The sequence below is a fragment of the Amblyomma americanum genome, chromosome 8 (assembly GCF_052857255.1).
Source record: "Amblyomma americanum isolate KBUSLIRL-KWMA chromosome 8, ASM5285725v1, whole genome shotgun sequence".
NCBI classification, from domain to species: Eukaryota; Metazoa; Arthropoda; class Arachnida; order Ixodida; family Ixodidae; genus Amblyomma; species Amblyomma americanum.
In genome coordinates, this window is record NC_135504.1 from 72316198 (window position 1) to 72329256 (window position 13059).

A 13059-nucleotide genomic window follows, 5' to 3' on the forward strand; every position below is an offset into this window, starting at 1 on the left:
GCCACTCTTCATTAGAAATTTTCGCATTAAAGCGATGGTACGTTGCCCAGTGCTGCAGTTAGAGTATATCATGAATGAGTACATTAAGGAATGTTGCATCATGAGCAGCAACTTAAACCAGATGAACGGGGCGCTGAGCGCACTAAAGTTATTGGACGTCGCCGGGACACGTGTGCACGGAGCTATACGGTGGCCTGACACGACAGACGACGAGTAAGCGCATTTCAAATTATACCGCAACACGTCTAAATTAGCCCCATATGCACACTAGTTCGTGTGCACTCTTGTCGCAGATGTCAGCTCGGTGAACGCCGCGTGTAGACGCATCTCTTTGCTGTGTGCTAGAAGGAGCGGACGTGCGCAACGTATGCAGTGCTATCAAAAAAGAAACAAGCCAACCAGACTCAAACTTTTATACGCGCGATAAAACAAGCGTGCCTTATTGAAACAAGCGCGCCTAGTTGTCGAAGAGGGTCGCTGAACAAACATTCTACCACCGAACTCGGAACTCCCTGCGCAAGCGAAACGTTGGGTGCTAGCAGACGACGCTTGCTCCGACAGCTCAACCGTCGACCGCAGCGCCGCGGTGGCAGGAACCGCGGCGGGCCGGCTCCTCCCCGTGGGCGCGCCGAGGAGTTTCGAAACTGAAGTATATCTACAAGCTACGGAAAGCGGGAATGCGGCATCCAGAGATCAGTGGGAGGATATGCAAAATTCGAAAGAGTGAAGGCTGTGTCGGTGGTCGTGTCGAGTGTGGTGCGTGGGTAGAGTGAACTAGAACATCTAGTTCTAGTTCGCTCTACTTCGGACAAGTTGCCGAGAGGGAAATGTGCACAATAACCAGTGTGTCTTTCGCGTGTGGTGCGTGACTACCGATCAGCTCACGGAATTCCTATGGAGCCCCGTTCGCCCGATTCTTCCCAAAGCTACAAGAAGACGACAACAGGCAAAGCTTCTAGTCCTCGGGGAGGTCATTATGGATTTGGCCATGATTTCAAGCATGAAAAAAACCTTGCGCTCTGGATACAAGTTCTTCCTCGACCCTGGTGTGAAGAAAATGTACGTTGAAATATTTGCTTTTTCTCGTGAGGCGTCGTCTAAAGCTCCGATTGTTGACAGGACCAGGTGTGTGTGTGTGTGTGTGTGTGTGTGTGTGTGTGTGTGTGTGTGTGTGTGTGTGTGTGTGTGTGTGTGTGTGTGTGTGTGTGTGTGTGTGTGTGTGTGTGTGTGTGTGTGTGTGTGTGTGTGTGTGTGTGTGTGTGTGTGTGTGTGTGTGTGTGTGTGTGTGTGTGTGTGTGTGTGTGTGTGTGTGTGTGTGTGTGTGTGTGTGTGTGTGTGTGTGTGTGTGTGTGTGTGTGTGTGTGTGTGTGTGTGTGTGTGTGTGTGTGTGTGTGTGTGTGTGTGTGTGTGTGTGTGTGTGTGTGTGTGTGTGTGTGTGTGTGTGTGTGTGTGTGTGTGTGTGTGTGTGTGTGTGTGTGTGTGTGTGTGTGTGTGTGTGTGTGTGTGTGTGTGTGTGTGTGTGTGTGTGTGTGTGTGTGTGTGTGTGTGTGTGTGTGTGTGTGTGTGTGTGTGTGTGTGTGTGTGTGTGTGTGTGTGTGTGTGTGTGTGTGTGTGTGTGTGTGTGTGTGTGTGTGTGTGTGTGTGTGTGTGTGTGTGTGTGTGTGTGTGTGTGTGTGTGTGTGTGTGTGTGTGTGTGTGTGTGTGTGTGTGTGTGTGTGTGTGTGTGTGTGTGTGTGTGTGTGTGTGTGTGTGTGTGTGTGTGCGCGCGTGCGTGCGTGCGTGCGTGCGCGCGCGCGCGCGTTGACGCTGTAGCTAGTAGCAAGAGCCCTAGTGGGTGCAATGACTAGTTTTGCTTGTTAGTTAAATACTTATGTGACAATCGTTTGCGCTAGTGAAATCAGATAAAGAAGGGTTCTTTGTTGTACTATCTGAAGAGCAGTTTTGGGAAAAGTCTGTAATGCAATACAAAAGAATTTTAGGGTCGGTAGAAAGAATCTGGTTCTGTCCGAGCAAAAGTCTACTGCAGAGTATTCTTCACTTGAAACATTTCGGCAAAGACGCATACCGGACGTACATTTCAGAGCAATAGCCCCTGAGCACCACACTTAGTATTTGGATGGTTGTATCGTCATACCTAAACAGGCATTTGTCAGCACTTTCCGTTACTGACCTGTATGTTGTACCGACCCCGGCGGCTGTTGTAAAGTTTCTTTGATGAGAACCTGACTTCATGCTCTGGCTTTAGCATAGATGTGGTCCATCTCTTTTATTCTCTTCCTCATAATCAAATTCTGCAGTGCATTCAAAAATGTATCATATATCGCAATGATGAATGCTTTTTGTTCCAGAATAAATGTTGTATTACTGCTGGGTCTTTTCTGGAACTTTTGTCTGTTTATCTCAAGAGCACTTATGATGTGTGGCAGGGTAAAGTATTAATGCAGAAGTTGGGGGTATGCATAGGTTTCAAGGTAGCCTCTGCTATCAGCAACATTTATCTAAGCCAAGTTGACGGGAATGTGGAGAACGACTTAGCAAGAAAGTTTATTCGCACATTCCGATACGTGGATGATTTCCTGGTTTTTGTTAGGTCCCGGGGTACTGAAAGTGTCTCTGTGCTGCTTAGGGCTTTTTCATGAAATGGTTTGGGACTGAGGTTCATGATGTTCCTCAGCAGAGCATCTTGCAATTTCTAGACTTAAAGAAGTTGATTTTCAAATCGAATCATGTGTATTGGCAATACTCTTCTAGGAGTGAAAAGCCTCTCTTAAACTGCAGGTCTTCTCATTCGAAGCTTGTGAAAACTGGGACTGTTATATGGTGTATTGGTATGGCTGTCATTAAATCTTGTCCTCATCAAATGTGCAGTAGTACTTTAGCCCAGGCCCATAGATACAAGGAGACTGGTTTCCCAGGCTAGGTACCTGTAGCACCCGGGACAGCATAGTAGAACTCAAGAAAGAAAGAACGTCATTATCATGGCTTATATCCATTCATTGTCACATCGTTTTAAGAGGGTAGGGGCCATGTATTTATTTCGTTATGAATACTGTCAACCCTCATTTGAGGGTCATTACAGGGAGGGAAAACGAAGAAAAAGAAAGAATGCCTATATACACAAGAATGAACAAGCCTCGTCGAGAATTCAGTACAAGAGAGCATAAAAACGCAACGCAATTCAAACCACTGTACAGCCACTTGCTATGCAAAAAAATAAAATATTGGACAGTCAGTTATGCGCACGTCCACAGGAATCCCATGCCTAGACAGAGTCACCAAGTGCATTCATGAATGCCGTTACACCTACAGACTCAGCAACATGAGGGGGCAGTTTATTCCAGGGCTCAATAGCATCCGGAAAGAATGAGCAGCGAAAGACGTTAGCTGGGTCAAGTGTCGCCGAATCGCTTTGTGATGATTAAGGTTTGAGCTCAATCTACCTGGAGGCTGCAGATATCTTTCCTTACTAATGTGAATTTCACCGTGAATGATTTGGTACACTATTTCTAATCTTTTCTTTTTACATCTTCTATCTAATGTATTAGACTGCATGAGTTTAACATCTCCGTTACCAAATCTGTTTTTCTATATTTTTTGAGCAAATAAATCTCACCGCACCTCTTTGAACCTTTTCTTTTTCATTTGAAAGAATCTTCTGGTGAGGAGCTGATACTGCAGACGCATATTCTAGGGAGGGCCGTTTGACAGGTTTGTATGCTAAAAGTTTGAGCTATTTCATTGCTCTCACCAACTTTCCTAGCCAATCATAACAATAAATGTAATCAGCTTTTTAATGTTTGACTTTGTTAAACAAGCCGATATCAAAATACTAGAGCTTATAATTTTTTTTCTTCTGATTAGCATCTTGTTTAGGTAACAAGAAAACTTTCAACTGCGGACTATTTTTTTTTTTTTTTTGCCATAGTAGTAATTCTGTGCAGCGGTCGTGAATGTGGGTGAAGCTTCACTGCAGACTTAAGTGTTTCTGAGTATAGCTAACATGATTCGCTTGTTTTCTGATGTCTGTCAACACTGTATTACTATGCTGCAGAAGCCATCTTTGTGTCTCAAAAAGCCTTTTTTAATAAATTAGTGATGAGCTTCGTTGCAACACCTGGTAGTATTAGAACTCTGGCCTGGTAGTTGGAGGCTGATTCTGCTCTTAGTATCTACATGCATTAACCCACTGTGCATGCATGTGCTGAACCTCTGCGTGAGAAGCCCAAGTTCTAGGAAGGCACTATTAGGCAGAGCAGTCTCTCTTTGGGAAACAAATGAGCGAATTAGTGTGTGTCGAATGTATACTGTCCCAATTCTCTTTTGTGGTCAGGTGCCCCTCAGAAATGTGCAGCACAAGCCATATTGGTTCCTGTCGAACCATTGCTCAAACAGACAGCAATTTCAGCATTCCACAAAACTGTTTGGCATAGAAATCATGCATGTCTCCTACCAAATGCATTTCTACATCTTAAAGGGACCATGAAATGGTACATACTGAGGTTGGTTGAAAAGCATATGAGCGATCGGTACTCTATCGCTAGTCATCGCACCACAAAAATTTTAAGCCAGCTTCGTTAACACTGAAGGTATCGGCGATTAAAAATGGTGCTCCTCCTTGGCCCTCTCAACTCATACACGCCGATGTGCCAGAAAAAAAAAGATAAAGAAAACAGGCTGGGACTCTACCCCTGCACCCCATCTCCCCACTCACCCACTTACGCTCTCTGAGCGTCCCCGATGACGTCAATAGGCTTGTCCAGACTGCCCATTGACGTTATTGGGGTAGGCGATGTGTGGTGAGGTGTCATCCTAATCGGTTCAGAGCTGCTGAGAGGACCGATTAAAAAAAAAATTGGCTGTGGCTTTGCTCGGCTATGCCAGGATATACGTAGTGGTACGTTTCCCTGGCTGAGCTTGTTGTGGTCAGCGTATATTTAACAATGAGAGACATTGGGCTCCATCTCGGTGGCTATGCGCCATCTATTACACTTGGCAGTCAGGCATCTCCATTTGGCAAGCCGTTCCTCTCGCTGTTCGGGGGCGCCTCCGCTGTTCTCTTTGCCTTTTCTTATGCCCCTTCTCTCTTTGATGATTAGCCAAGTGCCAGGCGACAACCTTAGGATTGGAAGAGTTAATCTTCACTTGTCTATACCATCATTTAACTGCGGCTGGACTCTCCCTCTATGCATCCATATCAAACGTGATACAGCTGCCCATTACATCTCTGCCTTTTATGCTCACTGCTGTGCATGCGACGCGTGGTTCGGGTGATAGAACGGCCTGCGGCGAGTCGGCGACGAAGCACGCAGCGCACCTGTGGGGTTTCTGTGGTTACCATGGTATCGCCACATACGCACAACTGCTCTTCCGCCGCGGCGATGGCGAAGCACACGCCGCACCTGCTGCTCCTCTCCGCTTGCCTTGTTAACGTCGCATGCGCACAACTGGTCTCTCCTGGCCACCGCTTGCTCAACTAGTAGCCCAGTGTAGCTCTCGCTACAAAAAATTGTTTGTAAATTATAGTAACCACACAGAGCTTTTAAATTTGACTCGAATACCCACAAAGACCACCTCTACAGATCTGTTGCATTAGAATATGGCCATCGAAATCATTCCAGGGTCTATTTAGTAGACTTGATCTGTGAAGAGCCGTCATTACCCAAGGCCATCTGAACTTCATTAATCTGCCCTTGAAATCAACATAAGGCTGCCATATTGTCATTGTTGAACTCTCACAGCAGATAAACGTTATGCTAATGGCATTTGGGTTTTCTATGCACTTATTAGGCTCTCTTCTTCAGGCTACAGTCCAATCTAGGCCAACGACCACAAGCTGTTGAGAAATAACCTTTCTGTTTTGAGTGCATTGATATTCATGGCCTATAAATTTACATATGCAGTCGCAGTAATGTGTGGTGTATGCTCACACACTGCACCATTAGCAGTACCACCAGATGCCTTTCCAATGCCCGATTGACTGCAATGCCCTTGTGTCTTTGGGGCTTTTCGCCTGTGTATGTGACTATGCTGTGCTTCACTTTGCAGGCACCAGGGCCAGTATGTAGACTTCAAGGAATACAGGCAGCCTGAGGGCGGTCCTCCAAAACAACTGCTGCCAACTACGCTGTCCCACAACGTTTTGCTCGTATCCTTTATGCTGCATATTCAGTGATCTGCATTTGCAAAGATGAGTGCATAACAAGAAATGTGGTGGTGCCTTGGGCACGATTAGATCATCATCATCATCAGCCTGACTGGGCCCATTGCAGGGCAAATGCCTCTCCTATGCCTCTGCAATTAACCCTGTCCTTTGCCTGCTGCAGCCACCGTACGCCAGCAAACTTCTTAATCTCATCCGCCAACCTAACTTTCTGTCGACCTTTGCTACGCTTGCCTTCTCTTGTAATCCACTGTTATCTTGCCTTCGCATTCCATCACCTTGGCTAAAATGGCAAGGATTGTGAATGATACCGTGTGTGATAATATTTGGAGCCTGTAGAAAAACATCAGGTTTAGAACTTTGTAATCATATCCTGAAGCACAGTACCAGTTGTACTTTTTTTTCTATCCTTATTTGAAATCTGCGTGAAAAAGGAGAAACGGGCAGCTACATGTGCTAATACTGTTCTTGATCTCGCCTTTTATTCATTAGACCCTTTAGTATTGCTCATATTCCGTCTTTGCTCATACATCGGGATCGAGCTCCAACTTGTTCCACTGCTGTTTGTTTTGGGTGTTTTTTTAGCTTAACAACATGCAAGGAGAGGACCGAGTCGGGCTAGTTGGTTCGTATTGAACGTTACAACGAAACAGCGCTGACAGATGGGCATGTGTCTCCTCTTCCGTTCCTTCCGTCCGCGCTGTTTTGTCGTACCGTTTAACATCCTTGGAACCTTCTGATGATAGTATATTTCATGATTGAATGGCATTAAGACTTTCTCCATTGCAATCAATTATTGAGTGATACATTGTGAGCAGAAGCAATTTCTCTGCTGCTGCTGAATGAGATTTATGCTGTTTCCTTTTTTTTATTTGGTGTTTGTAAATATTTTGTGTAGCCACTGCTGGTTCTAATTTTCCTTCCGTGTCCTCTGGACATGTTTAATTGTATCTGTAGCATTGGTGGCAATGTGTTAAACGAACCGACAACTCACCAAAAACAAAACATATCATGAGAGTATGATGGAAATAAAAGATCTCTATTCATATTGTAAAATTTGAGCACTGTATTCGGAAAAATGAGGATTTGTAGTGTTAAATTGACATGGGAAAATATTGTAGGGGACAGTTAAGCTCCGCCTTCTGTGTGACCAATCATTAATTTAACTTCCACGTGCCATGGTGGGGTGTGTGCTGACTACCCAGTGGGCTGGTTGCGATGATGCCGCAAGGTCATAGCTAGGTGGCCCACCTGCCTCCTAGGTTGCTCTCTGGGAACTGCCTGGCAGAGCCATGCCCGCGATTTTTCGCTCACAACGCCGGCAGCACTGATATTGGATTTTCTGGTGAAAGGTGCCTTTAGCGCTATTACGTTGTTAAGTATGCATGAAACCAGCTGAAGCACCATCCTGTGGTGAAACCTTGCTGTTACCGGTATATCCCACGTGACCACACCTCTGTGAACTATTATCTGTCGATAAGTTCACAGTGTTTTTTTCAAGAAGTGTTCATCATATTTTATATATAATTTATGCTCTCTCATGTTCAGCTTTTGATAAAAAGCAATGCTCCCTTCCCCACGGTAGCTTAGTGGTTAGGGCGCTCGGCTACTGAGCCGAAGTTCCCTGGTGCAAACCTGGCTGCGGCAGCCGCATTCCGATAGAGGCGAAACGCAAAAGGCGCCCGTGTGCTGTGCAATGTCAGTGCACATTAAAGATCCCTGGGTGGTGAAAATTATTCCGGGAGCCTCTTTCTGTCTTCCTTCTTTCACTCCCACCTTCTTTCCTTCCCTTGTGGCGCGGAGACAATTACTGTGCATTTCTTTTCCTCAAAAACCATTTTTCAGTTTTCAATTTTGGCATCACTAATGATGTGCTTTCAACTTTCATTCCTAGATGGTGCCATAGTGCTCTATATTTCTTGGTTGACATGGTAACCATGTTCCCCTGAAATTTCCAACAATGAGGTGCACATCACTGTACCATAACATAACAGCTCTGGGCGTGGAGACTGAAATGGTCGCTATGCTATACTGAAACTGCCTAATTAATGTTTGACGGCTGTAACTATGTCAGTTTTAGTTCATAACTTTTTCTGGTGCATGATTGTCGTCAGGCTCGCTGATCATGGTTTCCAGTATAGGGACATGTGAAACAGGCTCATCGCCTGATTGAAAAATTCTTTTATCGTATTTCTCACAAAAATATTGTTGAATCGAACACCTTAGGCAGTAAGCTTTTCGTTGTGGTGCAAAAAAATTTGATGCCTAAAATTTAGTTGTCGGTCTTATTAAGAGTGCCTGTAGGTGGAATTCTTTTCCTCGTGTTTTGTATTACACATTTAAGTTGCCATGGGCTCAATTTTTCTGTTCAATGCAAATAACGTGTTACTCTTTTTTTTTCTGGTTTTGTCAAACACTGAACGGTAATGTAATTGTCACTCACAATGTGTCATTCTAGTTCAAGCCAGGCCATGTTTTTTTTTTAATGTGATGACCCCCAAAGAAAGTACCTTTTTCAAGCTTTCTCTGGTGCTGCTGCAGATCTGCTTGTTTTGCTGGTAGAACTTGTTCCTCTAAGCAGTCAAAAATTTTGCCGTAAGTTATTGTGTTTGAGACATGCTGTTGTGCACAGAAGCAGATGCTTTGCTGACAAAATTTGATTTAATACCAGTGCTGATGATATTGCAGAGTGAATTCAGGAATGAACATATGTGCTACGCTAGTGTATGCATGGCAGATGGCTTGCATAAAAATTGCCTCTTTTTTGGGCCTTACCCCACACTAGGGCTCTGTCGGTCTGGTACTGGTGTTTTGTACCTTTTAATTTGGTCACAACGTGCATCCACTTCTCTAATTAGTTTTGACTACATTTCCAGCTTAGCTTCTGGCATCAAATAAGTACTAACGATTTAGCAAAGAAACCTCTGGCTTTAAAACTAGGGGCACCTCTCAAAGGCCTTCCCTTCTTGCAACAAACGTGTTGAGGGGTTAACAAAACGGCCTCATTAGCCTAACAGTGAGTGCGTCCTGTCTGCATGTGTATCTTTTCATTGGTGTATGCACTCTCAGTTTAAAGGCAATGGAGCTGTTTCATGTTTCAAGTAAGACTGCAAGGGCTCCTGTAAAGTTGTTTTCATGCTGGTGCTTTAGCAGTTCTACTGCATTCAACTAAAGTACTGTTTTGGCCTCACCACTGATTAATGCGGCAGAAGGAATGGTGAACCACATATGACTGGAAAGGCAGAACAACCACCATGGAGGGGATTCAATTAAGGGCCTTCTTTGTAGCTGCCAGTGCTCCTTATTTAAGTGCAGAATGAGAATATGAGTCTCTTCGCTGGCATTGTTGCAGTTGGCATTGCACTTCTTTGTAGGTAAACCAAGCAAGTTGTGCACCATGAAGTGGTACTATTCGAACACTACAGTCTATAAGCACTTGTATTGAATCTATGAACGGCAGCCATCCAGTGATTTAAGTAGCTGCAATGGAGCTCTGGTTGTGATATCACTTATGTTCTCCCCTGGAGATGGGGAAAGCTGGAGGCTTTTTTTTTTCTAAATGCATGCATCTACACTTTCAAGTCTGTCTTCTAAATATCTGCTTGAGTTAGGTTACTCTGCGTGTGCTGAGATCAGGAAGCAGAGGGACTGCAGGGAAGAATTCGATAGAGTGGTCTGACTTCGAGGAAGAACTGTCTGATACAGTGTGTACCATGAGTGTCGTTTCGGTAATGCTTTATTATCAGCAATCTCTACTTGGAAGTGTACAGCACCAATCAGGTGTTGACATTGAAAAACATTAAGAGCGGGCACAGGTTACTGTCTACCACTGAACGGTTTTGAAAGTGAAGGGTTCCTGTCTACCAAATGAATTTGTTTTGTTATCCACCACTATGCCACAAGAAATATGCTTCTACCGCTTCTATTGGACATGACTATTGTTTATGCTGGAAGCACCTCTGTTTGCGGCAATGTGTGAGGCTTATACTGCTCTGCTCTGCCTATTTTACAAGACAGTGCGGCAAAGCCAAGAAGCGCCTGCTGTCGGCAAAGCACCTTTCCAAACATCTTTTGCGAACATTTACATTGCCTAGGGTTTCAGCGTTCTTGGCCATTGAAATACATCCTTTGTAATCATTGTCTCTTGTTGGAAAACAAAGCAGAGTACATAATGCCTGGCCTTTTTGCAACATGAGTACTGCCAGATCCCTTTCCCTTCCAAGTTCACTATGAACTTGAGTATTGGAATACACAAAGCCTGCATACACAGAGTGCTGCATTGGCTTTGAAGCTTTGCTTCTGCATGAGCTAATTTGCTGTTCTTTATTTTGCAGGCATTATAACCAATGCTGAGAAGACAAGATGCTGGAAGAATGTTTCAAATCAACTGCAATCAACCTATACGCAAATGCATATAGCTTGTTGCTCACATTCTGTAGAAGAGCATATTCAGTGATCCAAAGGGGTGAAACTGCAGGCAAACCAAATCAGTCTTCAAATCCAACGTGCCCAATCACCAAGGCCTAAATTAAGAGCATTGTATAAGATACAATATGTGGCATTGCACTTAAGCATACAGGAAATGTCATGTTCAAAGCTACGTAGGCATATCATAAGCAAGATGCCCGTAGTACTTTTTTTTCTTGTCCGTTATCTTTCCTACCTTTTTGAACTAATGGTTAGTCCAGAGTAATTTTTGTTTGTTGTGCGGACATTTATAAACCAAGCATTTTAGCATCGCTTCTTGTGGCACTGCAGTTTGTATTTTACTTATACTGCTTTTCTCTGCTTAATTTTGCTGGGTAATATCAATGAGCAAAGGGATATATGCTACCACAGGAAGAAATCTTCAATACCTATCCTCATAGACTCAATGGCCTGATGTTCATAGTCTGTAAAATAGCTTGTTTACAGACCTAAGTGGGTTGTGTATATGGACAAAATGTGGTGCATAATGCCCCATCTAACCGGAGTGCAGATACCTGGACATCAGTGATGGTTATCATTTAAGGTACCATGGGCAACATGGCCTAAGCATAAAGAAGGGTATACGTATGCAGGTCACCTTGTTATCATTTGATAGAGCACAGTGCATGCAGAACATTTTTTTCCCATAATCTCAAGATATTTGCTGAAAGAATAAGGTGCAGTAAAAGTAATACATTCTGTGCAGTGAGTAGCCTTTGAGTGCATGTACCTGTGGTCAACCATCCTTGATCTCGCTTCTGGTGCTAAAGGGTCTTTAGTTTTTGGAAATGTCTCGCCTTGCTTGTCTTTGTTGTTACAGTACCATGCGAGCGCATTTCTTATTATTTTGTTTATTTTGTCTGCTGTTGTTTTTTTTTGCTTTAGTAGTGTTTGAGGCTTTATGATCACAGCATCTCTACCAAAGCAGCAGTAACAGCTTTTATTACTGCTCAGCCAGATATTTGGCTGTTCTGTTTTACCTGCTCTTGTATGAAAGCCATAATTCGTTCCAAATTCAATGTACACAATATAATCGCTTTGTCTTTGTTGGACATAGAAGTCTGATGTTTTTTTATGTTCGTAAAACATTGCTGACACTAGCTGGCTAAACAATGCCTGTTCCTACATGAGTTTAACACAAACCCTGAGATTTATTTCATTTCCAGCTTAGTGGTAACAACATGTGTCTGCTTGTGCAATGAGGTGTAGCATTTTTATCTTTAGACGCAATATTTGTTAAAATTTTTTGTGTGAACATGGAAACCTTGTTTATGTCTGTTACAATGTGTATGTTAGTTTCGTATGTGACAAAGTACGAACCAGCTTTGAGATGGGAGGGTTTTGTGCTCTTACAGTCTGCCGGTAATCATGAGCTTTTTGCCGGCTGAAATGTGAACTTTGGGCAGAATTCAAAGGACGAGATTTTACTTCTCAACTATGCTCTTTTTAATCGCTCCAGTGACAGTTTGTTCACATGTGCACATTATATTTGATGTCTGTTTTGACTACTGCCGTGAAGCTTTTTGCTGAAAATGGTTAGTGCTTATATATGGAACCCTTTACAGCATGCTGCGAGAACGTTCTCAAACCAGCCATATAAAATTAACGATAATGTTTTTGATGAATGCCTCTTGTTTAGTAATACGTGTACTGTGTGATGTCAGTGCACGTTAAAGAACCCCAGATGGTTGATATTTCCGAAGCCCTTCACCAGAGCGTCCATCATAACCTGAGTTGCTTTAGGACGTTACACCCTCATAAACCATAAACCATCTTGTTTAATAATAGATGTCTGGCAATTGTACTTTTGTAGTGATAGCTACATTACATTACCGTGGCGGCGCCATGGCTGGTCACGTGGATGGTTACGTGATGTGGAGCAGCTGCCGGTGGCACGCCGCGCCGGCAACACCGAGTGGGGGGATCGGAAAGGGAGGGAGAAAGAGTGAATCCACGACCAGGGACGAAGATGAAGGACCGTCCAGTGAAATGGAGCGGCAAAAGACTGACTTTGCAATTCGACTGAGCGAGTTCCACTCGACGAGCTGTAGCTAATGCCTCACTCCAGGTTTAACCAGAGCTAAAGCACGGCTATTTTTTTGTGTGCTTTCATTTGCTTGTTTTGCAACCTTTAGTCCTTTAAAGGCCTAAATTGTGATTTGTTTAGATAGTTACTCTTCTTGTGACAGGAATGTGTTTCAGGCATGAGGCCTTGAAGTTAAGTCATGGTACAGACATATAGAAGCTGTCAGCATTGAAAATGAGAATGGGTGTGTAAATATTTGAAATTTGGATTACAAATTGAATATGTTTGTTATTCGGCTTGTATTTCGTTCGAGAAATTAGTACCTGACAGTTTTTGAATGTTGGAAAATTTTGAAATCTTTAGCAGCAATCGAATACTGTGCTGACGTTCGTTGACCCATTCATGG

The 13059-nt window shown here is 43.7% G+C and overlaps 1 long non-coding RNA gene across 1 annotated transcript; it reads left to right on the top strand.

Moving 5' to 3' along the window:
• The first annotated feature begins 657 nt into the window (after positions 1-657).
• On the top strand, positions 658-10528 carry LOC144101900 (uncharacterized). The gene is made up of 2 exons (XR_013308093.1): positions 658-1059; positions 6046-10528. It is a non-coding gene; the product is annotated as an uncharacterized LOC144101900 (long non-coding RNA).
• The last annotated feature ends 2531 nt before the right edge of the window (positions 10529-13059 follow it).